The sequence below is a fragment of the Sinohyriopsis cumingii genome, chromosome 11 (assembly GCF_028554795.1).
Source record: "Sinohyriopsis cumingii isolate HCF-2022 chromosome 11, ASM2855479v2, whole genome shotgun sequence".
Classification (NCBI taxonomy): Eukaryota; Metazoa; Mollusca; class Bivalvia; order Unionida; family Unionidae; genus Sinohyriopsis; species Sinohyriopsis cumingii.
The window spans coordinates 3,066,418-3,094,266 of record NC_142971.1 but is presented as its reverse complement, the minus strand read 5'-3'; the positions used below and the strand labels follow the sequence as shown (position 1 = coordinate 3,094,266).

Sequence of the window (27,849 nt, the reverse complement as noted above, 5' to 3'; positions counted from 1 at the left end):
AATGAACAAACACTCCAGTATCTCCATGCAAAATGTCCAATTATAAATGTCTGAATCACTGTAAATGCAGTACAATAAATTTATCAAACTAGTTTGCATTTTAGCAGTTCAGGAAGTATTAAAGTCAACATTGTCTTGGTGTATAAAATCATACTTTACATTCTATGAATACGGACACCTATTTTGTGCATTGACAACCATTTAGAAAGCACTGTAATGGAATGAAAAGCAGGATATGTCATGAATCATATCGAATGAAGACAGGCATCATTTGTTACCTCTATGGTAGCACCACATAAAGTTCTAATTATATATCCCTTTTAATTCACTTAGATTTTCATCAGTGTCATCTATATAGAAGTCAATTAAAATCACTGTGAAAGGTTCATTTACTATGGAACAAAATTATTATCACATGCATGTCCATGATACATTACACTTCTAAACAGATATGACATCAATTATCATAGCTTCCTTTCATTGATTATACAGTATTACAAACTTATTTAGCCCGTCGTTAGTGAGAAAAACAAATTACCGGTGTCTCTTTCTGTTTTGTTATGGAGTACAATTACAAAGGCAGCCTTATAAAATCCAGTCACGTATAAAATCACCATAAAATTGTTCCACTGGTGAATTATCTATTCACCATGTATTTGATATATGACTTGATATTCACATTATTCAAATTAAATATCAAACCACCTGCCAATCTTAGATGTTTCTAATTATCTGTACACCTCATCAAGTATTTCACACAAACCTAAATTGCACAAAATTTAGGAGCATAAGACCCTTTCTTGAATTATCCTGTACTTTAAATGGCAGAATCTGTAATATCGGAGACAGGTCTTTTGTTAAGATCCACTGAATGGGTAATTAACTTGCAATCTACGAAGAGTACCAGACGCAATCATGGCAGGAGGATTTCATTCAAAATAACTAATCCAAATTTTATCTAAGCTTTCCACTAATGTTGAGCTCTTCAAGGTCAAGCAAATCAAACAGCTGATAGTCCCATTATCTAGGTCTATTAATCCTAATCACATGATCTTGCCTTAACACACAAGACTGTAAACAAAACCACAGAATATTGTGTACAATAGATATACGTACTCCTGAATCTCACCAGACTCAAGATTTGCAGAAGTGTCAACTTGTGATGTAGTTCAAATTTTCAAATTATCTTTATCCTGCAGTAACAAGAGCCTTTGCATCGTTGAACGTATTCATGTCAGATGTGGTGATATTGGAACATATTCAATACTGTGTATTCATTAGCAGTAAGAAGAAATGTATGCTAACTATTGTAAAAGTCACACAGATCATGTAGACATTCAACTATTTCAGTAATGGGAATCATTTTTTCGAATTTGAATCAGCATACCTTTAAGTGGTAAGTATTCACTTCATTTGGATTCTTGTACATCCACATTCCTTTAGAAGTTCATTATTTAGAATCCCTCGAGAAGTGCATACAAGAAAATCAATGTTAAATCATTTAGACATTTTTAGACAAAATGAACCTAAAGGTCTTATCCAGTACAATCTGGACTGAATGTTGCGCACTGTGATGTCACAATGAAAGCTTACTGATAAACAAATCTGTATTACCCTATATTGTAATGATTAAACTTGATGTGTTCTTCTCTTGACCCAAGTTTAGTACATGGCCACCATTGTAAAAGACCATACAGATTGATAATTTTCATCTGGAAGTTTCTTGATGACAGACAAGGTGCACAGCATTCAATAATCATGACTGAATAGACTTTGGTGAGAAGAAAATTAGAATTAAATTTTAAAAGAAAAAATAATATTTAATGTAAAATAAGTAAATGCACATACATGACCCATGTGACTTTCATTATAGTGACTTCCAATCTGAGTTTGACGTGATCCATAAAAGATATTGTATATCTTCACTTGGGTTCAACTGCAAACCACATAGATATGCCACTATATAATGTGCCGGCAGGTGGGGGTCTATGCAGCTTGTTAGGAGTAATCAGCAGAACAAGCAACATAGACCCTGATCTGCCTGTACCTTATGTGGTGGTATATCAGAGTCTATGCTGTTTGCAGTTGGAACCAATTTATATATCAATTAATTTCTAGCTTAAATGTTTCTCTAATGCTGTCCAGAATATATTGATTTTTTTTATCAATGTGACCAATGACTCAATCGATAAAATGCATCATAAAACCAAACAAGATGAACTTCCATAGGGACATTAAAGCCATTGTAGTGTCTATGAGACAGGTACAACAAGCTTTTATGGCCTATTGCTAAGGCAACAAGGAATCATCAATATTAAACAGACACTAAGAAAATAATAAGACTGCCTCACAGAAAGATACTAATCAATGATTATATTACCTTAGTTTTAGGTTGAGATCTACTTCATTCAAATCAATTACTGAACCTTGTACAGTGCTGTTACACTGCATACAATTCAAGTCAATACCTGATTGTTTCTCTGTGCTGGACATTTGGAAAATATCGGTAAGAACATTTCAGTTTGTAAGTCACTGATTTGAAAATGCATACAAATTATTTACATGTCGTTACAAAAGAGCCTAGCTAACAATCTTATATATATATATATATATATATATATATATATATATATATATATATATATATATATATATATATATATATATGTATGTATGTATGTATGTATGTATGTATGTATATATATATATATATATATATATATATATATATATATATATATATATATATATATATATATATATATATATATATGCATATGCAAACAATCAGTCCCGAACATCAAGTCATCAAGTATGAAGAGGCTAACATGAAACTCTAGTAGTTCATAACAAAGTAACCACAAATGTTTCAGATCAAATCATACCTACAACTATGGTAAACTATGCATGCAACCATTCAAGGCATCAAAATAGTACAGTCCATGCAGCTCAGATTGAAATTACCCTTGAAAGGCATAACATAAAAGGAACAGTCTGGTACAGCCACTCAAAGCAAATATCATTATTTCAGTGATAAGACCAACCTCACAATTAATTTAATGCATACAAAATTCAGATGAAAATTGTGAAGTTTGTCAAAAAATTTTTTAACAAATCCATTTAGAATATTAGTAATCAAATTAGTCAGATACAATTAAAAAGCTTTCTGCAAACATGACCTTCCTGTACATGCTAGATATGCATTTTGAAATACAAGCCTTGTCTTCCTTTCTGACTTTAATGAATAATAGATTAATTTCTATAACTTACTGAAATGTACTGTCATCATTATCTACCTAACAGCTTTACAGTTCAAAAGCCAATATAAGCAGCCAGTGTTTGCTGTCTATTTGAAAATCTTGAACCAAAAATGTCTTCACAACAAACATTTCTTTATTGTTTTTTTTAATTATATGTCTGAAAACAGTACTTCAATGGAAATATTAACATGAGGCCCAATATGGCCATCCTTTGTTTGCATAATTTAACAGTTGACCATTTTTCGTAGTATTGTAAACCATTTCCCAAACAAGGTATGATGCTGTTTTCACCCTTTTTTATTACTATTGTCTGATAAAAACTATTTTGAAAGATATAGCCCTAACTAATATACATAGATAAAAATTATTTCCAAAGATAAAGGTATAATATGCATAGATTATTGCTTACAACCAAATCATCCAAAATCTTTAAAAGTTAATTCTACTGGCAAAGCTTTAATATGAAGTATTCAAAGTTACACGGTAATATGAAATTATAATTGACATACTTTATGTTAAGCTATGGGTTTCTAAACTCTTTGTAATTGAATCTGGAAGTGTTTCAGATAAAAAGCATATTGTGGTATTTATTTATTTATTATAGCCTAAAATACAGATTATAAATGATATTTTTAAAAATATCTGAGTAATGGCAAGGAATATATGAATGCCATAAAATAATGGTCAAGTGATAAAAAATGTTCTGCAACATGGCAATACTAGCCAAAGTCAAATCTTATTTCACCAAACATCTAATATTTGCTTTCAAATATTTAAGAATTACAAACATGGTCAAGTTTTTAGAAATAATTGTCCACAGATAAATTTACAAACTTAGACATGGTTTTTACAAGGAAGATGGAGCAAGATCAATATTAGAAACAAACCCAGTAACTTCCAAAATTATCGATCAACATTTAAATAAATTCTGATTCTTCAATACAACACAGAACATACCAGCCTGCATATGTACATTTCTCTAACAATATTTATAATGTATGTTTTCCTTCAGCAATTTTTCATGGGGAAGCACTCAGTTATACAAAATTGCAATTTTCAAAAGTCAATATTGTGAGTTACTTCCCTTGCTTACCTTTGTAGAAAATAACTGATTACATTGCATATGACTTAAGCACTGAATATAATTAATATGTACGTCTCTTGTTTATAAACAAACTCACTGGATATCTTGATGATTAATATCTATTTACCAGTTTACTCAACAGTGGATGAAAAATAGTCTCTAGAGTGGTAAAAGCTCGGCCAATCAGATATAATGTCACTTCATGGATTTTGCTCATTATTGTATTTGTCCAAAATCTTGAGAACATAAGCATATACTCCAGGTCTGATCAAATTCAGATACAAAACATGGCCTCTCCTGTGGTAACAGGGAAATATTGACAGAGACGTTCAATGGACATATCACTATACCACAAGCTCAAGCTTACTTAGCCTTATAGCCTTAGAGCCATTAGCAAAAAATTACCAAAGCCTCAGCAGAACACTATGTATAATAAACATCAATATTCTGAAGAGCAAACAGACACAAACGTTTAGGCTACGCATTTAATGGTTGCTCTTCACTACACCAAATTCCAATTCAAAAACTCATTGATAACCATTGTCCCCTCAATATATATCAACCTAGCAGACTTCACAGGAGACATCCCAATATTACATTTCTCTAACTGGACTGATTGTTTCGGATACACAAATCTGTGCGTCCTGTGTAAAACTAAACCTTTCATATCTCAGTAATGAGTTGTCCTGAAGTTGATTTGTTAACATATAAATGATAATTACGTATCTGATCGGACTCACACTCACTTTCAACCTCAATGGCAAATATAAAATGTTAAATAAATGTACTTTAGGGGTAGAGGGATGGCAAAGATAGTCCAGGTTCAAGTATAAACATATATTTCCTTCAACTACATACAGGTCACTGTTGCTACTTAGAGTCACTTAATCTCAAATCCAGTCTCTAATATCAACATTTTCAAAATCTAAAATTTAATTCTAGGTACACATAAACCTTTAATTAATTTACGTAAACACAAATGCATCTTGTTTTCTCTGCTATATAAGCCAGAGAATTTGACCAGTGAAACCAAATGATAAATGGCGATAAGTTAATTGGGTGAGTGTGTTGTAAAGACTCTGTTTGTAATTGTAGACTGCAGAAGCAAAACATTTCTTATAATGTGGATTCTATTAAATGTGACTTTGTACAAAACTAGAAAATTGGAAACAGTTAAAACACATGAAATGTCCCTACTCTACCTGTATAAATCATTCATATTTACATTCTTTTAGGGACATTTTAATTTGATTAAGCTAGCTCTGTGGAAAGAGAGAGAGAGAGAGAGAGAGAGACTGAGAATACGGGGGAGAGAGATACTTTTTGCCAAAAATACAAAACAGCATTCTCAACATCAGTATAAAAATTTATCTATATTTATTTAGTCATGAACAATGCACACTTTCTACTGTCTCCATCCTTTCTCAAACTCATCCTTCTTTTCATACTGAAAGCTGCATATAAATATATATATATATATATATATATATATATATATATATATATATATATATATATATGTGTGTGTGTGTGTGTGTGTGTGTGTATGTGTGTGTGTGTGTGTGTGTGTGTGTGTGTGTGTGTGTGTGTGTGTGTGTGTGTATACTGTTTATATATAATTTAGGTATAATAATAATAATAATAATACCAATAATAATAATGTACATAAATAATTCCAGTTCATCTGATAAGTCTTTGCCAAACAATACAGCCTCAAATTAAATGACATGTCTTTGAAAAACAATACATGTTCAAATCAAACTCCATTCTGCATACATTTCTTGTATTGATTCATGTTATTATTAGGCCTTGCCTACAGTTTTTTGTTGTTGTTATCCTACACTATCAAAGCAAATACCGGATGGTTTTATTTGTATTCACACAAAAATAACAAATGAATTAACCATGTATTATGAAGCAAGGAAGATATAAAGAATAGTTAAAGCTCTTGTACAACAAAGCACTGATCCATATCAACTTTGAATAAAAAATGTCATGATGATGTCATACATGCACACAAATTCTACCAGTACACTGCATAATAGTTCTGATTGGTAATAAAGAACACCATTGTAATCCTGTTGACTCATTAAAGAAAAATATAAATTTAAGGATTCTACACTCAAAGCTGAAATGAACAGTCCAACTACAAAAATGAAACTTTACTTGATAGTCTATAGATTTCCCAGCTGAAAATTATTGCCACTGGAAATGCCTGCTTCATTAATGACAAAAATTGTCAAAAGATTCTTTTAAATATTGTATTTTCTGTCAATAGAGAAACTAAAAATAATACCTGAAAAACACTAACTTGTTGAAAAAACCCTGAAAAAAACATAAGTCATGGAAAACAGTTTTTAGCAAGTTTTATTATACATAAACACAAATGACTGTTGTTTCCTTGTTTGGAGCCTGCTGGGATCAATTTATTTCATATAAGATAGCTTAAATAAGTAATCAAGGTATTTATTAACAATAGGGTGAATATAAAGGCTAATTATCATCCATTTGCAAATATAGGATGTCAGGACACAATATGGTGGTCCCAAAATATTACATACTATATGTTAAATCCAAAGGAATTTAGAAGACATGATTTTAGATTCTTATCTGATAAATAATGAAACTTAAATATTGACCTAAACATTTTGGGGGGTAATTAAAAAAACAAGAAATTGCTAAAGCATGGGATTTACTGTTTTTACAGAGTTTTGAGTGTGTGTGTGAGGTGTGTGTGTGATGTGTGTGTGTGTGATTTTGATTTTTAACGTAGCTTTAACAATTTTTCAGTCATATCGCTATGATGTCTGCAATGTGGCAGTTTATAGTGATGTCTAGCACTGGGGCATCATGCTGCAGACATGTAGCATGATGTCCCACCCAGTCACATTATCCTGACACCAGGCCGACCAGTCCTAACACTAACCTCTTAATGCTGAACGCCAAGCGAGGCAGCTGTTAGTACCATTTTTTAAGTCTCTGGTATGACTCAGCCGGGGATTGAACCCACGACCTCCCGCATCCGAGGCAGACGCTCTAACCACTAGGCCACCGGAGCGGTACAGAGTTTTGAAAGAGTATTTTCAATTAAATAAATTACATATAGCAAGGAAATGAACATTTGCAGCATATATGATTTGTGCATGCCTGACAAAAAAAAAAGTGTTTGAGTTCATAAAGAACTTGTGTTTTACTTTCTCTTCAGTTTGCTGGCTCATATATTTTTCTCACTGAAGACTGAAATATGTTCATTGCGGCAGCCATACTTGAAGTCAGATCAGCATCATTTTCCTTCAGAACCAACTAAATATTATAATTAGTCCTATGGTGAAAATCCCAATGTTGATTAAACTTTCCATTTAAAACAAGGAGCAATAACAAGATTTTCAAGCTGGCTGACAATGTGACTATCCTGGATGTGAAACTAGGAACCATTTTCATACAGTACCAACTTGACATTATGAGAAATCTTCTGGTGAAAACCTAATGGTTGATATGGCTATCCATCTAAGATAAGTAGCAATAAGATTTTGAATATGTTAACTGTGGCAGTCATATTGGATAGCAGACTGGTACATTTTTTTTTTATTGAAACCAACTAGACACTGTAAGAAGTCTTCTGGTGAATACTTTGAGCTGATCTAACTTTAAATTCAGGGGGAGCAGCATGACAAGATTTTTAAGATGGCTGCCGTGGTGACCATACTGGATACTAGACTGGCACCATTTTTATTTAGGACCAGCTAAACATTTTAAGAAGTCTTTTAATCAAACCCCATGTTAATATAGCCATACATTCAGGACTAGTTATAACAAGAGTTTCAAGATGGCTACCATGGCAGCTATAATGGATGTCTGAGGATTTTAATTCACAACCAACTTAACCCTCAGGATGAATGTATGCATAAAGTTTCATGGCAATCCTTCAAGTTGTTCAGGACAAATAGTGATACCAAACATGTGTTAATGGACAGACATAAATCAGTTGTTGGACACGTGTTGGACAACGGGCAACATGCCATCCATTAAACTCTTCTTGTCTATAAACAGTAATGCTAATAAAACAGCAGTCTAGGAGATTTGTAGATGGGCCTAAAAGCACAAGTACATGCACTTAAAAATGACCCACCCACATGTCTGTTTACATCAATTATATTATGATGCAGCATGGGCACAGAGAGGAAAATTCCTGAAAGGAAACATTATCTTCTAAGACAAGGTCCAAAAAGCAACCCATTCAGGATAATGGGACAGGGTGGGACATCATGCTACATGTCTGCGGCATGATGCTCCAGTGCTAGACATCACTATAAACTGTCACACTGCAGACATCATAGTGAGTTGACTGAAAAATTGTTAAAGCTACGTTAAAAATCCAAATCACACACACACACACACTTGCAACCCATTCAAAAGATATTTTTTTTATATTTAATTCATAAATTTTCTGTACAGTACTGGATTGTTCATTAGTGTCATTTACGGTGGTGGCTAGAAAAGATAAGTCTAAAGGTATCTAAATTTAACTTTTCAATGCATACTTATTTTAAAGTGATGACAATACAAGTATAAATGAGCAATTTGTGGTGTGGTGTCACCAAAAATGTTTCAATAATGCTCTGTTAAATAACGTGTAGTACATGTTTTAGATATTTCAAAATTGATTGCTTCAATACAGCCCCTTATCGATGTAAACAAACATGAATACCATACATTAAAATTAGCGACAAATAAAAGGTGTTGATAATGGCTAAAAAGAATTCCAATGTAATGCAGCAAGAAAGGTCAAATAAATTTATGAAAACCCCAAATGGAAAGTCAACAACTGCAGAAAACTTTATGTAATTTACACATACAAATGTGTGTGTGATTTGGATTTTTAACGTAGCTTTAACAATTTTTTAGTCATATCACTATGATGGTGTGTGGTAGTTTATAGTGATGTCTAGCACTGGGGCATCATGCTGCAGACATGTCCCACCCAGTCAGATAATCCTGTCACTAGGCCAACCAGTCCAAAACAGTAACCTCTTAATGTTGAGCACCAGGTGAGGCAGCTGTTAGTACCAATTTTTATAAGTTTTGGTATGACTCATCTGAGGTTTGACCCTGCGACCACCCCATAACCACTTAGGCCACTAGAGTGTTCTTTTTACACAAAGTTCATCACTAAACTCAGTTCTGGGTACAGTGTCCAACCTTCAGTTTATTGTTTGTAAACTCTGTTCTTCTTTTCACACACAAATACAAAAAATCTCTAAGAAGCTTCATAAATGTAAATTTTGATACCCAAAGCTATCAAGTTGTGACAGCTACATATTAAGCCAAACTGGTTATGATCTTCAAACACTCTGTGTCCATAAACATTTTATGTTTCTCCTCTTTGTAAACAGCTTATGATCTTGATAGCAAAAAATTAGCCAATGAAAGTTGAGTTAGATACATTTTTACATCCCAGAGCGATAAAGTCATAATATATGAATTTTTGGAAAAAATGCTTCAAACTTTTGTGTTGATATGACTGATCTGAAAAATAATTTACAGTGATTCACACATCTGATTGGATACAGAGTATTCATTTAGATAAGATGGTTTGCAAAGTATAATAGTTAACAACCTTGACCTTAATGCAAGGTCACATTGAGGTCAAATTAGCATACAAGCAATATACAGCCTTCGAAAGCTAGCAACTAGATGAATGAAATATGCCATTTTTAAAGTTCTGTGATTTTTTTTTTCTTCTAAAATTTAATATCTCAGCAACTTATTCCTGACATTATGCCACCATTCCAATTTTCAGTGCAGATATTTTATTATTAATTTAATTTGATAATAGAGTTAAACAATTTCCAAGGGGCATAAATCCTGAAATTTTTAGGTTGACTGATTTGAGATTGGTTTCCTCCCTTATTGAGAAAACATTCTGAGTTGCTTGCTCATAATCTCCTCACTCCCTGTAAAGAAAATGAGTCTTAGCTATTGTCTTCCAGAAAAGTGTCAAAGCTTAATTCCACATATTAATAGTAAGAAACCTTCCAATACCACCAAAGATTGAACAAAATAAGTTTAAAAAATCATACACAATACCAGCTGATTTATGAAAATTCTACATGTCTTACTAACTGGTTGAATTAAGAAACATATATTTTCATTATTATGTCAAGAAATAGTCACATCAAAACAGTCTTCATATTTACATAAATTAAATTAATTCCACATAGATCAGAGTCTGAGTGTCAAAACTGAAGCAAATTACTTTCCATATTTTAAGTAAAACTTGTGAATTCAATATTTACAAGAACATGACCCAAGATTGTAAGCTTTAAGAATACAGGATTGTAAGCTACGAGAATACCTTAGTTTCTAACCCTTTGTCTTGAATTCTTTCTATAGTATTATCATGATTCTTTCTTCTCTTTTCGACTAAAAAATTGAAAAACAACCATTTTAAAATTAGTTCTACATCATTTTGTGTTCATTTCAATGGAAAGCTTTAAAAATTACTTAAAGTAATCTGGTAGAAAACAGTTACAACTTATTTTCTGACAAGAAGCAGTCTGACCGTCACAACAGTGAGTCATTTTTTCCATGATGGGTCTATCTATAACCCTTGATGACCAGTAAAACAATTTTGTTATTTCAAGTCATGTATGAAAAAAGTTTTTAAGTCGAAAACCCATGTCATTTTGATAATCCATTCATAAGAAGAAACAATGGTACCTATTTTCAAAGTGGCCACCATACCACCCATGTTAGTGGTTTACTTGGCACCATTTTTGTTTGGGATTAATTACTGCTGATAAGAAGCATTCAGGGGAAAAACCCAATAAACATGTTTATATGATAATCCAAGCAGGAGAAATAGTAAAACAAGATTTTAAAGATAGGCACCATGTTGGAAATCTAAGCATCATCATCTTCAATTAGGACTATCTACATATCATATGAAATCTATTGGGGAAAACGCCATGTTGATATGACCATCCATTCAGAAATAATAAGATTTTCATGATGGTTACTATGAACGCCATATTGGGCATCAAATCAGCACCATTTTCATTTTTGATGATACAGACATCATAAATCTTGCTTCAAAAAAATCACATGCCGATGTGAACATCTTTTCAGGTTAAGCAGCAATAAGATGGTGGCCATGGCAGTCTTACTGGATATCCGAGGAGTACCACTTTCATATAGGACCAATGAGACATTGGGGATGGCTGTGTTTATAAAGTTTCAAGACAAACATCCTGGTAGTTTAGGAGGAGCAGCAATAATAAACTTGTCCTATCAGACATGTGATGGATGACAGATCACTGCAAAAACTCTTCTGACCTTCGACTTGTACAGCTAATAAAACTAATCAAAGGACCATAATGACAAATGATGAACACCTACCTAGATTATAATATTGACAACAAGCCATTTGTAATTTCTGTGCCAAGGTAAGGAATCTGAAAACACTGTGCACATGTGCAACACCATATTAAACAAGTTTTAATATATAACACTGTAAACTGCATAGAAAAAGTGAACTGTTGGATACACAGCCCTTAATTGTAATTATAATGCAGTTCAACATATCATGCTATGGACACTGTGACCAAAATTAGAAAAACATATTTACTGAAAAATATACATGACACCATTGTACTTGAAAAAAATAATCTGACAATTAACATTACTACTTTATTTCATTTTTAAAATGTTATTATTTGACAAAATTAAATGCACAAATGGCATGTAAAGAATATTTAATTACATAAACAAAATGTATTACTATTACTTTGACTGTAATTTTGTTTCTTCCCACCAGACACATCCATGGTGTATAGATTTTTTGCTACAGTGTGTTTCAGTATAAAATGCTGTTGGCAGTTATGGACCATGACAACCTTATTGTAACAAGGGAGAGCTGCAATCTGCTTGAAGACATTAATGTAAATGTGATTCATGACTGGTAAATAATAGCTTACAAATAACTGTACAGGATGTATATCAGATCTTGATAAGCATGCAAAAGTACAAAAAATATTGGTAGCTAAAAATAAAAATAAACATGCTTGTATACTATGGATCAAAATAGAAAAATACAGGCATTTTCTTTCATTCTTTTTAAAGGAAATTTTGTTTCAGTGCTTTTGTTAGATCTCATGATTTATAAAATCAAACTCACCTAAATAAATATTAGTTGATACTTTGTTTTTCACTTCACTCCATTTTCCAGCTGAAGCCTTATCAACAGGGGTCTGATTTGCTCCTCCTCCTCCAACATTATTAGCATTCACTGAAGAGCTAAAGGCCTTCTTTAAGTGTTTTTCCAATCCAATAGATGCCATGGTTACTACTCTAACTTAAATGACTTTCAACCTACTATATGTAGTATCTATATATAACAGTGTTTCTCAAAAGAAATACCTGTACTCCACCTGGGTTGCAAACACACCGTAAGTATAAGATTCAAAAGAAAGTGATCAGTCTTCCAAACTGAACTGAAACTGACAATAATCCCCAAAATACAGCATGCCAAGATCAAAGAATAAAAATCACCTAAATTGGGATTTAATTAAGTTCTCTTACTTGGGCCATAATCACTGTATGACATGTATATACACATAGTAAGTATCCAAACTGCTAAAACATCAAATGAACAGACTCCTGTATATATCTGGTAGATTATTAAATTTCCAAATAACAACTCCATAATTTATGCACTGAGAGGTAATTACATGTATGAATTCACAATAAAAACCAAAGGAGTATTTAAACAATAGCAGCTTTTAGAATTTACATGCTTTTTCATGGATATTCATGGATAATTATCCTTGTCCCAAATAAAGAACTCTTCAAAAGGTATCAACACTATAGCATCAAACTGTTTCAACAGATCCAAGATGGAACACATGACAATTTGACTTTGATCCCCATTTCTATTCATGAAACCTTTTGGCTCTGTCCCTATGTTAAACAAACAGTATGGGATATCAGTCACTCTAATCAATGACAATTCCTTTTGCTGTAGATGGTTATATTGTTCCTCAAGTATTTGCCAAGACCTTACATCAATAATCACCTTTCTATGCCTATCCTTTGATGAGCTATTCCATACAAGGTCATCAAATGTTAGACTTTTGGGCCCTCTACATTCTGTAAGTGACTGTTTGGGTTTCACAGGGGTAATTATGCTTGCAAATAAATGATGTCCATGATATGCACTACACAAACATAAATAGTTTTAACAGTGATGCAAAAACATCATAAACCTTTTTACTGATCTACATTACAGAAGAACCTTCCATCAATATTTTCTAAAGTTAGAGCACATCATTATTCATTATTTTCAACATGAAAACTAGTAATCATCTCTGCCACCATGTACAGACTATCTGTGCTGAAAAATGGCATTAAACCCTACAACAACAAACTATCATTAACTTCTCCTAGAACTGAAAGATATAAGCCAATGTGGGCTTCATTTTTTTGTTATTTTTATCATAACCTGGCTGGTCATAGGGGCATCTCTGATGACATTATGATGACCTCTCTCCATTTTGCCATGTACTCACTGTTCTTTGGTGCATTGTAAAGTCTATGCCAGTCCACTCTAACCAAGTTCATAACATTATGACATTTCTGGAACTTTTAAGATATTATAATAGTTCATAAAAGTTCATCAGTGTGTTCATGAACTTCATGTATGATGCATTAAAATTCATGAAGTGTTCATGAACTTAGTTGTGGAACTTTCATGAACATTTGTTCATGAACTCAAATGACGAACTGATCATGAACAATTCATGAGTGTTCATGAAGCCATGAATTTGTTCCCCTATGGGTTTCATGTTATCTTCCCATCTCTATCTGTCTGCCTTGTTTTCTCTTTCCTCTCATGGTGCCCTGTAGGCTTGTCTTTGCGAGGTCAGATAGCATGGTGCCCTGTAGGATTGTCTTTGAGAGGCCAGATAGCATGGTGACCTGTAGCCTTGTCTTTGAGAGGCCAGATAGCATGGTGCCCTGTAGGATTGTCTTTGAGATGCCAGATAGCATGAGGCATGACCATACCATCTTAGTTTGCGTTTCTTTATGATGGTGAGCAGATCTTCATATGGTCCAATTGTTACATGTTTAGGCTCTTACAAAACATAATCAAAAAAAGTGATGACAACAAGCTTTATAAAATTTAACAAATAATTTAATTCCCTAGAAAACAAGTTAAAAATGAGAATTTTTTAAAAGGTTTTTCAAATCAAATCCAAAATTAATCCAAGAATTAAAAAATAATCCTAAATGAATCTGAGTTCAAACTGTGATTTAATCCAAAATGGAAGGCGATTACATATGCTGTGGTTGGCATCTTACTGATGTGTTAACAGTTTTTTGTTGAATCACAGAAAATAATATTCCAATTTGTATTCTGTATAAATTTTGATAACTGTCCTTGTCCAAGAATTAATTTAGAGCACTAATATTTCCAGGGAAAACAAACTTGAAAGCCAAATAAATTGAAGAAAACAAAATAATTAGCCCAAAACTGGTCACAACATAAAACACTTTAACTTCTCCAGTGCTAGAGCAAGAATAACTATTATTTCTCAAAACATCAATAATAAATCGAACTACAATGCAAAACAGATGCCTGGATGTGGGTCGATCCTCTGGAAAAACCCAGAGTTTGTAACAACTGTTACATGTTATTTGTCACGTACTCCAAGTATGGCCTCAATTCCACTTTATGAAGCTTACTCTAAGACAGATTTTTTTTAAAAAGTCGTTTTATACAAAATATCACTGGTTCTGAATCAAGGTCAGGAACGAGGTCAGCATTAGATAGTGTTTCTATAAAGTTGTTTACATCAAAAATATAAAAAGTCAGTCAGAACTGAACTCTATTCTAGTAAATAAAGTTACATGATAACAGCAAGTAATGGAACAAAAAAAATTAAAACTTACAAACAAACAATTAAATTAAATCAAATATAAATTAAATCAAATACACGTAGCACAATTACACTTTGGATTCCAATGTGTACTTCCTCATTAAACACATGCTATAAGCATGAGATTTTCAGGATCCTGTATAACATATCTCTAAGGCATGGATTCTTCTCTCTAGTTCTGCTGTCAGGGCCATGTCTCACATGCATACAAGAATATGGAAATAAAGAGGGAGTGCATAAGGTTGAATATTAAGTTTAATATTGCTGTCAGCCTAGCCAGTGCAGTTGTTGTCTGCACAATCCTGGAAAGAATGTCAGGTTTTGAACCTTTATCAGAAGTTATTCATGTAGATACTTGAAGCTTGTCACTGTGCCCAGCTTCTTTCCATTCAGTCTTCTTTCCTTTTGGGTTCCACATGGGTTGTTTGATATTAGCTTGGTCTTTTCAATGCTGATCTCCATCCCATATGTTAGTGATGCTTGGTTGAGATGGTTCACTAAGGTTTCCAGTTTTTTTCATGTCCTGATAATCCATTTATAGCATCAGGGAAGTACAAGTTGGTGATTGCTTTGCCTCCAACAATGATACTGCCCTCATGGTCTCCCAAGGCATTGGATATTATTCTTTCCAGATCTATGTTGAAGAGAGTGTGTGAGAGAAGGCACCCCTGTCTGACTCTGACAGTGGTTCTGAATCAATCTCCTATGTTGCCATTGATAAGAACAGCACTAGTCACATCATCATACAGGTTTTCTAAGGTGCAAAACTAATCAGCACCATAGAAAACCATGTGGGCCTAGGGATGTAAAATTGCCCGTATGCACTCTCCTACATGGTGCATGAAGCAACTAACTGAGTCAAAACCCATTATTGCTCAGCAGTTGGTGTGCCAGGCATGAGACCAATAAGAAGCAGATTTGAATCTTACCAATGAATCAGCCTGGATCAGTAAATATGATGCATCCTTGAATAAGACACTTTTTTTCAATGTCCTAAGCACTAAAAACCTAATTGTACTGGTGTGCCATAAAAACCCAAACCAAATCTTTTTATGAATAATGCTTCTGTTTCCCTTGGTTTGGTCAACTGTAATTAGTTAAGAAGGGAAATCTCTTAAATAAATTTACTGAGATTATTTATTGTTAGAGTACATTTTTGCCTTTTTGACAGTACATGGTATAATTGAACCATGAATCTAAAAAAAAACATTTCAAAATGGCTCGTGACAAGTTGTTTTCACATTTACCATTCTCCTTCTTAAAACTGCAATACATCTTTTTTCAAAGGATGAAATCCAGTATATCATAACAAACAAATTATCATATCCTGAAATGTTAATTTCCATTGCTTTGAGTGTTATATTCACAAACTGTAAAAAAATTAATTTAGAAATTTTAAAACAACAAAATGAAAAAATATTCTAATCACAATTTAGTGAAAAAAGTCATTAAAAATTCTAAATACCTCTTCAGTAAGTTAATTTTCTAAACAGAAATCCCTTGAAAAAAATATCTTGTTCAGCGTGACTTGCTTATTAAGCTTGATAAAAAAAATTATGGACATGCCTAAGTTGGACTTTCCTAAGTTGGACTTGCCTGAGTTGGACATGCCTAAGTTGGACTTCCCTAAGTTGGACTTGCCTGAGTTCCATAAGAATGGTATCTGTCCATGATTGTGTATGCACTGACAGTATAAATACTGAAAATTTATTTGCATGCTGAAAGAGTCTGTATTTTATATACTCAGAAGTCAAGTCCAAATGCAACCTCCACAAACCCATATTTGATAGTGCATTATGAGATGGTAGACCTGGGTCTGTGCAGTTGTTAGCAGAAATTAATAGAACAAACAAAAAAGACCTTGATCTGCAGACACATTATGTTCTAGCAGATCTGGATCTTTGTTATTTGCAGTTGGACTTGACTTATAAAGGAGAATATACGGTATTTGTTTCCTTTGTAACAGTTACTTTGCTGTTAATGGCTACCAACAAAGATGACAGCCTAGTGTTTGCTAAGAGTAAATGACAGTTACTAAAACTTTAATGAATCATCTCCTGATTAACACCATTCTGACTTAAATATGAGATGTAAACTGTGTTTTTTCCAATGTGTGAATACATGTAAATGTATATCTAATAGCAATATACCTATATGCAAGTTAATCAATATAAACAGTGGACAGTTGGATGACATTCCAAATATAAATGTATAGGCAGTAAGCATGAACATTAAACAGGAATTTCATTAAGTTTCAAGCACTGAAATTATTTTTACTATTTGAATTGCCTTCTTGTTGAACTTATAATCCCTTTAGCAACCATGACAATAATGTAAAATGTCCAATGTGCTGCATCAGTCAAACAGATTTGCTTTTTGCATCAGATTGTGTAAAGTTAAGTTAATAAAAATATCAGGGGTGGTGTGATGAATAGTGAATTTAATCTTCAAAGCTTTGATTCAGAAGTTTGGTATATAATAACAAGAAAATTTCCTGCACAAATACTGTATATATTTCATCTCAATAAAATATCACAATTTTAGTAAGATACAATAAAACATACTTGGTAATAATGTAGTAAAAGAAAATATCCTTAATGTAAATATGAGAACATATCAAGATATACGTCACATGAAATTGTAACATATTGTTTTCTTTTTTCTGCAGCATTTGTCAGTACTTTTCATATAGATGCCACACATGACATATAAGAAAAAAAACAACCTCAGGAACATATTGCCTCACAGCCTTAGTTAAAATTGCTACTTCAAACACAGACAATGGCTTGAGAACAATGAAACTTCATGGAGTCATTTGACACCTATATGGATATAGCAACAGGTACATCAATCAATTAGCTTTCTTATCGATTCAGCTTCATTCTGAGCTTGTTTGAAGATTTTTTTACTTAAAGGCATGTATACTTAATGCATATTTAATTTTGTTATCAAGATCTACAATTTTATATTGCTGTACAGTACAATGTAATATACCTAGTTCAGTAATTTTCAGGAAATATACTGTGGCTGGAATCCTATATCAATATTTCAGCCAAAAGAGCAGATGTGCTCTACTGCAAATTTTCACATTTTCATTACCGGTGCAATTGTGAAAATTTGAAGTTAGTTAAAATTTGTTATTGTTTTGATTTGTCATTTCTGCATTACAAATTTTCATTATGTCCACTGATCTTAAATCAATTCCACCACTAACCTTTTCCCCCTTTAATGCCAATATATGTCATACAGTGAATATAATGAATTCAAAACACTCTGATCTAAAATAACCTAAAAACATCTCAATCCTGCCTATATAAAATATTGTTTCATAAAAGGTCTAAGTGGGCCTGTGACTGCATGATGTCTTTAAATAAATAAATAAATGTAAGAACAGATGACCAAGTCTGGTCAGTAGGTTGTTGTCTGTACAAATTTGTTCAAATTGTATTGCTTCATCTGTTTTGAAAATAACTGTTTAAGGTTTCTCCTTTTAAATTTTCATTTATATTTGATGGCACATCAACATCATTTTTCATTACTGAAATGTCTTTATGCCAAGATGCTTTCTGTCAAAGTTGGTCAAAATAGGCGACAGAGTGCCATCATTTAAAATTTGAAAACCTTTCATGCCAACATGTCTTCTGTCAAATTTAGTCACTTTCTTTTGAGTGGTTTAGATAAGTCCTTTTAAAAAATTCTGTTTTGGAAACAGCAGTCATATTTAAGACAAAACAGTCTAATCTGCATGCCAGGATGATTTCTGTCAAATTTGGATTTTTTAAAAGTCTTATAAACATTGTTTTCTGTTTTCAGTAATTGTGCATATATCTAATGGTGGACTGTCATAATTTGTATATAAAAAAACAAAAAACTTCATTTCAAATTTGTTGTAAGAATCGGAAAACACTTCAGTCAAGGATGTGTTCTGACAAATTTAATCAAATTCTTTTAAGAAGCTTTTGAGATGCTCTCATTTAAATGTTTTTCTGGATTTAGTAACAATCACCATGATGGATTCACAATATTTGTATAAAATTTAAAGCCACTGAGGCCAGAACATGAGAATACCTTCTCTCAACTTTGGTCAAAAACTGAAAGTTGTTATAAGTTTTTTTCATTGTTATTTTTTAGGTAGTGTCAACTGTATTTGATAGTGGAACAGCATTATTTGTGCAAATTTGAATGATCTTTAAGTGACAGGACACTCTCAGCCAAATTTGTTCAAAATGTGTCCAGTAGTTTTGAGAAGAATTCAAAGACTGTAATTGCTGAAGGATAGACAATGTATGATGCCAAGTGAGCTAAAAATCTGAATTGGTGTACTTCCTCAACACCAATACATTTTAAGATTAAGTCAAAGACCTCTTTGATTCCTTTTTCTGGCTATGGCCCTGAAAAATTATGTTCAATTGCTGGCTTCCATATCCATCGTAACAGAGTAACAACCCTAACTGGCATGTATTAAAATGGCATCAAAACCTAACTTTGCACTCTAAAAACTTATGCACTAAACTGCAAACAAAAATGTCTGTCAAAAAAATTTAATTTGTCAACCTCATGTATTTTGCTAAACAGTCTATAAAAAAAATTCATGAAAAATTTGAATAATTATTTTAAAGGTCTGAAACTTTCATCAAGTCATATATATATATATATGAATTCACATATGCTTGTTACATTTCATTTTGTCTATCTTAATTGGTTTTGCTTAATTGTACTAGTAATGTGTTAAAAAAAAAATTTGAAGTAGTGTTATTCCACAGAACAAATGCATCTGAAGTAGTGTTATTCCACAGAACAAATGCATCTGAAGTAGTGTTATTCCACAGAACAAATGCATCTGAAGTAGTGTTATTCCACAGAACAAATGCATCTGAAGTAGTGTTATTCCACAGAACAAATGCATCTGAAGTAGTGTTATTCCACAGAACAAATGCATCTGAAGTAGTGTTATTCCACAGAACAAATGCATCTGAAGTAGTGTTATTCCACAGAACAAATGCATCTGAAGGTTAATTTGATGAGTCTTGTTTGATTCCTATTCCTGACTACCGCCATCATAAGGTGCTATGAAACTGCAATCATAATTATTTTAAAAATATGGTAAAACTATTAAAAAAATGCATCCTTTTTAAAGTTTATATCTAAATACATTTTGTATACAAGTGTTACCATGTTGCAAGAAAAAGCTGTGATACATACAAGAGAAATGTGGGAAGACTCAACTTACTGTACATGGATAATATCCTTAACGATCGAACAGAACCTCTGAGACGAACCATGGCTTGGCTGTTTTTTTGAGAGAAAACACTTTTTGTTTTCATGTCAGTTTGTTTGGGTGATAATCCATTTAAATCTGGCAGTGAAATTGTCTTTTTGTTAATGTGAGTCCCAGTGACTTGCTTCCCTTTTCCATGTACCTGATCCATGTTTGCAGCTTTCATGCAAAATTCCGTTGAAGATTGGTACAGAAGAAAGTAGGTTTTCACAACTTATTCTTATGACTGAATCAATAATTAAATTGCAGATGTAGTAGTAGTGGTATAATTCAGGATGAATTTGATCATAATCATTTCCTATTTCCATCCAAACATAGTCAACAACTGCATATATGTAGGCTCAAGAGTTATAAATGTTGTGAAAGCATCAATCAAATGAAGACCAGAACATTACAATATTTGTATCCAACAGGATATGTCATATTCAAATGAAGTTCACATATATAAATGTAAGAAAGCATTAAAGTTGCTTCCCATAATAAAAGTCAGATTTATCTTGAAATTCATACAGTTTGAAAGGAACCATAACTCTCATGTGAGTACTGTGAAGTATATAACTATGTATATCTCTATTCCTTCTCAATGCCATTTATTAATCCACTGGACATGTAATGAATAGCCTACACTTTGAAATTCCACCTCTACAATTCCTTTGTCCAGCTTTCTCATCATCATTTTTACAAGAACGGGTTAATTTGATCCTGTCACAAAACAGGCATCCTACTGGGAAACATGATTGCAATGATAAACAACAATGTAATTAATTTCCTTAATCAGATTTTTAAACAAAGCAGAGCTAACAAAGATTTCCAAATAATCAATAAAATAATGATCCAACTAAATGTATCAGAGTGGACCTAAAGCAAACAATGCCATTTTCAAATGAAATGTCCATCATAGGGCAAATAGATTTCACATTCTACTTTGAATATGTGAAGATCTGGTATATGCATTTCAATTTTCTTTTTTTAAAAAGTTTTCTATCAATCTGCCTCAAAATATGTGCATCGACAAATTAAATTTTATTAACTCTTAAAGTTAGAGCTGAATGTTATATGTAAGTGGTACTTACATGTAGAATGCAAGGAATACAGGTCAAATGAAGATAACACTTTGATAATTGTGTAAAATGATGCATCATAAAATTTATATTTTTAATACTTAAATTCAAGAAAATCCTTTGACAGACTGTAATTACCATAATGTACATCCCAACTGGTACCATGTATCAATTCACCTCAAATGAAATAGCTCCCATTTTGACATCTGAATTTTCAAAGCAACAATCCAATTAAAAGATGCAATCTGTTCACATTACCAAAACTAATAAAATGCACATATATTCCATACATATACTGTATATTTGAAATCAGGGACTGGATATATGTATAGCAACATGCAAACTTTTGCTGCACAAAATCGGCACATTCTACACACAGCCTGTAAGTACTGGTACTGAAAAGTTTCAATGACACAAACTGGGGTCATAAGTAAATAATCTTCACCACAGTTGCTCATAAATCCACACACCCCAATAACATTAAGTGACAATGTCAAAATTTAAATAATCAACCCTGCACACCTGTTCATAAATCAGAACATAAAAGAATTTAGAAGATAAAGCTACGTCTACCCTGATATCTTGAGAGAGTGGTTCAAAGTCCTAGTGAAGGTGTAAAGCAATAATATCTGAGCTTAAACAGAGTTAACTCCGAACAAAAGGTTTTGTTGATCACGTTAAATATGTATTTCACATAGTAAAGATGCGTCAATTGTTGTGCATACATGCAAGCTGTATTGTATTAAGTACTTTTGTCTCTGATCTTAATAGGCCTTAATCCAGATAATAAAAAGCAAAGATTTGTAGTGTAACACCACTGATAGTCTCTTGTATTGGTCGATGGTGTTATGGCACAACAACTTAAACAAGTTATTTAGTGCCAAGGCAATTGGAGTAAAGTGCCTTCCCCAAGACACACCACAACATCCAAATGAGGGTGATCCAATGGTAGGATTCAAAACTACATCCTCTTGGTAAAGAATCTGACACTCTAACCAATGCACTTCCTTCGTCTCTTGTAACTCAGCATGTGAGTTATATACCTCGTTTGAGAACTAACCTCTTGGACAAAGAAAGAATGCCATTAATATTCTATTTCTTTAAAATTGGCTTTCTTCTCCATAAAAAAAAATAATTCATGGAGGTTTGGTTTTTGCTGTTGTTGCATATTGTCAACATTTCATGAAAACTTGACTGGAAAAACCCAACTCATACCAGCTTATTGATGGAAACAGCATATGGAGATCAAAATATTCCATTAGGTAAACATCTGCACATAATGGGTTGGTGATATTGATCAGACTGGTCAGCAGGTCGGTGGAATGTCTGTTTAAGGATTGACTGTTGACTGACATCCACAATGCTAAGCTGACAGATCGTTGGGTCTTAACTACAGCATTTCAACCCTTTATATTGTGACATACATGCAAGATGCCAGCATATGACATCTTACCTGATAGGCTGCCACTGTAACATGAATTATGATGCATCATATATCCAAATGTGTAGCACAAAATCCATGATAAACTGTCAAAAGTTATTCCACTGCAATATTACAACATTCCATATGAAAACATGCCACAAGAATTAATATTTTCAATAATTTTGCACAAAATATTTCAGAAATTTGTAAGAATGGGAATTTTTTTCTTTCAGGATATTAGGAACATTAGTCATAACTTTAATTAATCACAAAATATGTTTTACTAGAGGTGGATTTCAACAGACACACCATAATTTACATCCTAAAATAACCTAAATTTATAGCAACTTCAGCATAACCCTAATCTTAGGGAAAGATACTGTCTGGTGCATTAGTGTCACTTATGAGGTTAGGGAAAGATACTGTCTGGTGCATTGGTGTCACTTATGAGGTTAGGGAAAGATACTGTCCGGTGCATTGGCGTCACTTATGAGGTTAGGGAAAGATACTGTCTGGTGCATTGGCGTCACTTATGAGGCTAGGGAAAGATACTGTCTGGTGCATTGGCGTCACTTATGAGGTTAGGGAAAGATACTGTCTGGTGCATTGGTGTCACTTATGAGGTTAGGGAAAGATACTGTCTGGTGCATTGGTGTCACTTATGAGGTTAGGGAAAGATACTGTCTGGTACATTGGCGTCACTTATGTGGTTAGGGAAAGATACTGTCTGGTGCATTGGTGTCACTTATGAGGTTAGGGAAAGATACTGTCTGGTGCATTGGTGTCACTTATGAGGTTAGGGAAAGATACTGTCTGGTGCATTGGTGTCACTTATGAGGTTAGGGAAAGATACTGTCTGGTGCATTGGTGTCACTTATGAGGTTAGGGAAAGATACTGTCTGGTGCATTGGTGTCACTTATGAGGTTAGGGAAAGATACTGTCCGGTGCATTGGTGTCACTTATGAGGTTCTTCATATAAGTGTGGTGTAGGTAAGATAAATATTCAGCTCAAGAACTTTTTTCATCTGATTCCAAGTCTTAAAGATTTCTTTTAAACCCTTTTTGTGCTGAACTGATATATTTTTGACTAATTTATGCATTGTGATGGAAAATATTGTTTTAAGACCATTTTTATGTTACCTCAGTGGTTATTTTTCATACACTTAACCACCTCATAAATCTGTAACTGCAAAATAGAACATTTAATAACCAGCAAATTAAAAATTAACTTCAATATGTCTATTCCATATGACAGTTTCTTTTTTAAATGAGGCATGTCTGTAAATCAATTTCCTTACAAACAAATTGCAAAATGTACATTTTCTAATATGGTTATATAAAACATTACTTTAAAAGCCACTCAGTATTTACAAGCACATTCAAAAATTGGACACTTATTTGCAAAAGTAAACATCCTTAATAACTCTAAAGAAAGCTATTCGAAAACTAAAATTGCCCTGCCATAGTCTGAAAGACACAAACTTTAACATAAATAACTGCCTTAAAATAAGAGAAAACACTTTTATAAGCATCTGTATCTGTATACCTCTATTTGTATATGGAACAGTCAATATTTATCAAGTTACCTTTGTATACAAAAATATTAAAAACAAACTGTAAATCAGTCCTCTTTGTAAGGCAGTCTCCATCTGTCTTAGTCTTCTATATGATTCCAAGATTTGATGGCATATTCATGGGACAATTATAAGATTTCTTTCCCACAAAGAAATGTATAAAAATCATGCGAGTTATGCAATTTTTCTTTATTATTTATTTCAAAGAAAATATGTACAGTGTACAACAAAAATCACCCCTTAAAAGCAACAACTTCAAAAACAACTGTTACAATGCAATGAAGCAACATGAAGGAGAAGATGAACTAGTCAATGTACACTATTGGAAGGTGGAATCTTGACTGTCAAAATATAAAATCAAAACTTCTGGAAGATTATCCTATTTTTAGCATAAAATCTGTGGCAGTATAAGGGTCAGAAAATGTCAAGAAATGCCAAAATCAAAATTTTAATATAACCTCTAAAGGGAAGATATATGAGATACAGTAAGGTTTCACAGCCAGTTAAGAACTTCTTGCCAAACAAAATGTGTGGGCTGGAACTTTTATTGTACCATATACACACACTTAAAATACCAACTGCAAACTGCACAGACCCAGATCTGTTTGCGCATAATGTGATGGAAGATCTGGGTTTGTGCATGTTGTTAGGAGTAATCAGTAGAACAAATAATATGGCAGGTCTAGATATTTGTTTTTTTTTTTGTAGTTTGACTTGACTTATAAGTGAGGACATGTATTAACCTATAAACAACGTCAATAAAGTCCAGAGTAAGATCATTTATTACATCAAACTTGGAACATTAAATCATAAATGAACCGGACCAAAACTGGAAAATTCAACTGATGAGATTGAAACTTGAAGCACTTAAAAATAAAGGCACAGTGATAGCTTAAGAGATTGGTAAACAATATCATCTAGAATGTTGACATGAGATGGCTAGGGGCCTAATTATCTGTAAATTAAGTGTAATGTCTCAACTTCGTCAACATGTAGGATGCTAAAATAAGCATGTACACTCTCACAGTCTGTTATGCGGGACTGGCACGTCAGAATATGACAACAGTTTTCTTTTACATGTACCATACTAACTGCACAGACTCAGATCAGTCATAGCATAACAGACTAGCAGATCTGGGTCTATGCAGTAAGTTAAAAGTAATCAGATGAACATGCAAAATAGACACATCATGTGATGGCAAGATCAGAGTATATGTTACTTGCAGATGGAATGAACTTATGAGTGAGTACATATTGTATGCAGGAGAACATTCATTCTCAGATAGAAACAACTTTATATCCCAAATATTTCATGAACCAATGGTTATCTATAATGGTCTACTGTAATAACCTTAAAAAACAATAAGTAGGTAACTTATTTTAAGATAATATACTGGGCATCAAATAAACCAAATAAAAAAACAACATGGCTAATTTATGTCAATTAAAAGATGAAATTACATTCAAGATGTGTATATTATAAAAATAAAAAACAAACACAATTAAAAAAAAAACTACATTTGAACAAAATTTCATATCTAGTACTCTTTCTTTATATACAAGTTCCTGTCCCAAACAGCTTATGAAAATGGCGAGTGCATTCAAATAAAAAGAGTTTGATTTTGTATATTTTTGGTACTTATCAGTTAAAACTTCTACCAGTAATCAATTTTCCTTTTTCTTTACAAAATTATGATAGAAATACTGTGACCTTTTTCTACATAAAAAATCCAGTATTTACCAGTAACTGTATATTTATATAAGAATATGTGCTTTCTCTTCTGGAGAAACAAGACTTTCATTTTATTATACATGTACTTCATAAAAGTTTTTTAGTTATACCTCATAAAGGTACCTGTGTCAGTGATTAGTGCACAGAATGAAAAATGTTAGGGGAATAAAAGATCATGTCTCTCTCATGCAATCATTCTGTATAACTGTAAGGGTGCACACATTTTGTAGATGCGCTTGCAGCGTCATACATAACAATTAAGACTGACATATGGGCTAGGCTCGCAATAAATTGTCAGCTTGCAATAGATAACCCTTCTTGTTTGATGGGTAAGTCCATTCAGAGACTGATGTCAAAGAGAAATGTTAATGTAAGGTCACATAGCAGAAAATGAGTTAAGCCAGAAACAATCTAAGGCCAAAGGAAATAAGTGTCATAAAATGAAATTGTTCATGAATAGTTATTAATAAAGGCAGCCTAGAGATAATTATTCTGACTTTGATGGAAGAGTTAAAATTTTTGAACTCATAAAAAGATAATTCTGATTGTATAAGCTAAATGGGGTGGGGTGGGGTGTATTCCCAGATGAAATTCAAGGTTTCAAGTAATCTCCCTCATGAAATTAGTAAACGTTTCTGTGGGAAACCAGAATTTAGCTTGGGAAATAACAAGTATTTCTTGTTAAATCATTGACAGGAAGGGGGTCAGGAGGAATTTGAGAGACCTGGAACCAGAGAGATTCTGCTGCATAGAAAGAGTAAGTTTTTAATGGGCACAAAGGAAAAAATAGTTCCATACCTATGCTACACTGAGGAGTGCAGACTACAACCCAGTTATGGTTAAGGATCCAAAGAGAGAGAGGGAAAAGAAATACTGTACAGTGATGCTGACCTGTCACCAACTGTGATTTGAAAAGGGAACAGAAGCAATCAGGTTATGCTGACAGGCTAGCAATCTGAGTTTGATCAGTCATTAGATTTTATGATGAAATTTGTTTTATTGGTATAACAGAACAGCTAATTGTAGTATACTTAATTTTGTTAATTCTATTTCTAAAAGAAAGTGTATCATTCAAATGTTATGTTTAATTTCATTTTGTTAATGAAATGGATTAAACTATTATATTTTACATATCGTGTTGTGATATTCAATATATTTGCTCAGATCCATTAATTTCATATTTTATTTTATTGTTTGCTCGATCTGAGTAACAGCACCATAGTCAATCATCTCCTAGATTGTGATAACCAAAGCACCATAACAGGTGGGAGATCGTATCACTTCCACGCAAACAATATACAATAATAAACAGTTAAATTACCCTTGTTAGGTGGTAGGGGGGTTAATGTAAAGATTTGCTACCCACAATAATTAATGCTCTAGGTGGAATTCATCCTCTTGGAACGTGACCTGAAATGAGTGAACAAATCTTCATATCTCCCCATCTCCCCCATAAGGTCAATAAATTAATAATGTACTTCAGTTAAGTTTTCTGTAGT

The 27,849-nt window shown here is 32.9% G+C and overlaps 1 protein-coding gene and 1 long non-coding RNA gene across 8 annotated transcripts in view; one reads left to right on the top strand and one right to left on the bottom strand.

The window, feature by feature from the left end:
- LOC149787533 (MYCBP-associated protein-like) overlaps positions 1-27,849 on the bottom strand; it is a 108,961-nt gene that overhangs the window by 67,337 nt on the left and 13,775 nt on the right. The window lies entirely within an intron of this gene.
- LOC149787534 (uncharacterized) lies at positions 815-27,702 on the top strand. 3 transcript variants are annotated; one of them, XR_016424069.1, is made up of 5 exons: positions 815-1,396; positions 11,473-11,789; positions 12,161-12,284; positions 17,950-18,123; positions 27,047-27,702. It is a non-coding gene; the product is annotated as an uncharacterized LOC149787534 (long non-coding RNA). The 3 variants fall into 3 exon arrangements; XR_016424068.1 differs by having other exon boundaries at positions 12,161-12,304; XR_016424070.1 differs by lacking the exon at positions 12,161-12,284.